Source organism: Danio rerio, chromosome 5, assembly GCF_049306965.1.
Source record: "Danio rerio strain Tuebingen ecotype United States chromosome 5, GRCz12tu, whole genome shotgun sequence".
Classification (NCBI taxonomy): domain Eukaryota; kingdom Metazoa; phylum Chordata; class Actinopteri; order Cypriniformes; family Danionidae; genus Danio; species Danio rerio.
In genome coordinates this window covers 53232501-53235000 of record NC_133180.1, presented here as the reverse complement: position 1 = coordinate 53235000, position 2500 = coordinate 53232501, and the positions used below count along the sequence as shown (strand labels likewise).

The following is a 2500-nucleotide window of genomic DNA, read 5'->3' as shown; positions in this document are numbered from 1 at the left end:
AATTATATTATTGTCTAAATTAAACTGCATTAATTAAATTATGTAAAAAATATGTAACTATTATTTTTCATTGATGTTATTTATTTATTTATAATATTTTGTAGCAGTAGTAGTAGTAGCAGTATGAATTTATTAATATCTTGTAATATAGTACATCGAATAATTAAATTTTGCCATTAAATTAAATATTGTTTTTTGCCAGTAGGGTGCTTTTCCAACTGATTTAGTCACTTTAGACCAGGGGTGTCCAAACTTGGTCCCTGAGGGCCAGTGTTCTGCAGAGTTTAGCTCCAACTTGCTTTAACACACCTGCCTGGAAGTTTCTAATACACCTAGAAAAAGCTTGATTAGCTGATTCAGGTATGTTTAATTGAAGTTGGAACAAACATATGCAGGACACCGGCAAGCCAGGACAGAGTTTGGACACCCCTGCTTTAAACAATTAAATAAATAAAAATAATTTTTATTTTATTTTATTTTATTTTATTTTTTTATGAGCAGCTCATTAAATCCTTGAGTCATCATTCATTCAGAAATAAAACACTGATTTTGAAAATTTTGAAATTTTGAAGAACAGATCTGCAACAATGTCATTTTTGGGACTGAAAATACATACATTTGAAAACAGGTTTTAAAGTGGACACTTTTGAACATGCTACCATTGTTGTGCCTGTGTAAACACCTAGAAATAAATGTGTTTGAACGTGACAATGTTACGTTAGTGGAATCTAGATTAAAGACAAGTGCGTATATTTTCATTAGCATTAGTACAAAAAAGCAGAGACACATCTTACACAAATGTCAAATTAGTATAAGTACACGGATCGCATGTCATCTTCTGCTCATGGTGTTTACTAACAAGGTACTGGCCTGGCAAGTGTTAATACAGCCTTTCTTATTACTTTTGTTGATACAGTATGTGTAAAACAGATCGATTTAAAAACATTGTCAGACTTTAAGCTTTTTCAAAATGTAACAGAAAAACGTTTTGTTTTTAAAAACAAATCATTGTTATGTTAATGTAGCTTCTGGGTACTATCATATTATACTACTGCCACTCAAAAAAAGAACAGTATTGCATACTACTAATGCTAAATAAAGCAATAATACTCTGGTAGTTTTGCAAGTCTAGTAGCAAATATTCAACCCAGGCTCATTCTGAAAACGTACCGCTATATACATTTTTGGAGAGTGCCAAATACATCCCAGTAGGTATGTTTTTGTTTTTGCGAATCTACTAGAGGCCACTGTGTATGCTTTTTAGGATTTCAAATTTCTCTCGCAAGTGCCTTTAGTGCTTACTATTCTCACATAATTCCACTAGAGACCCGCTGTTGACTGCCTATTGACTGACTGAATGACTGACTGACTGATCGACTGACCCAACCTGCTCCTTCCCTAAACCCAACCAATAGTGTTTTCAAAAGCACAGATTAACCTGCCCACACACTTCCTTAAACCCAACCAACAATTTTAAAAAGCAATCCAGAAAAAGAAAAGCCCTCGTCAGATAATTTACTTGTTTTTAGACAAGTATGTACCACATTCTCACCTTGTAATTTACTTCTTTATTTTATTTTTTGGCTTCTGTTTTTATATTAACCACTTTCTGGAACTAATCTTCACCCGTCTCGAACCCCGTCGCTGTGATCATTTCCTCTCTGCATCTCAAGTCCTTCAACATACATGGTGAGCTACCGAACAAACTGGTAACACTGGGAAAGCCCTCCACAGCTCGTAAGCAAGAAAAGATGAAATGCAGCCATACATACTTCTAACTACATAATTCACGTTCTCAAGAAATGTATATAGGGCTACGTTTTCAGAATGAGCCTGAGTTAGGAATATTGTACATTATTATCAATATCAATTACAATGGGATTTTAGGCTTTTAGCACCACTCACTGGACATTTCTTTGATCTTCCACTCTACAGAAAATCAAAGTAATTTTATGCTGCAAACGTCAAGTTTTTGAGCAACATTAGCACCAATCACTAGACATTTCACTTTGAAACTGTTGAAAATCCTTCAAGAAGCAACATTTTTTTTTCTATTTCTTTTAAACAGCTGTGGAAACAAGTTCTCCGATCTCCAACTAAATCTCTTCATGCAAAAAGAGTGACTGAGCGAAGAACGGAGAGACAGGAAAACAGAAAGAGCGAGAGAGAAAGAGGTGTCAATTGCTAGCCGTCAACTCATCTGATGTCCTCCGCGCACATCCAGAAGCGCTCACGTGTGAAAAAGCCGCCGTAACTTTCACCGGGGACATTTTTGACGAGCGGTGAGGAAAGAGTTTGACAGATCCGGGCGACGTCAGGCCGTCTCTGGGCCATTTGGCATGCGGTGGGCGTCTGGCATGCTGAAGACTGCCTGTCAAACGCCTATGACTCCATAGAGTGGTGCGGGGACCCTACGGAGCGGCAGATGGGCCATTAAGGTAGTATTAATGTAGATGCCATGACTTTTCCTGCGCTGACTGGGACATGCTCTTTAGAACTG

General features: G+C 37.0%; 1 long non-coding RNA gene across 1 annotated transcript in view; it reads left to right on the top strand.

Annotated features, from left to right (window-relative positions):
• LOC103911111 (uncharacterized) overlaps positions 1-2500 on the top strand; it is a 10553-nt gene that overhangs the window by 4142 nt on the left and 3911 nt on the right. Inside the window, exon 2 of the long non-coding RNA XR_661715.5 lies at positions 2069-2438. This is a non-coding gene — a long non-coding RNA (uncharacterized lncRNA). The remainder of the gene's footprint in view (positions 1-2068; positions 2439-2500) is intronic.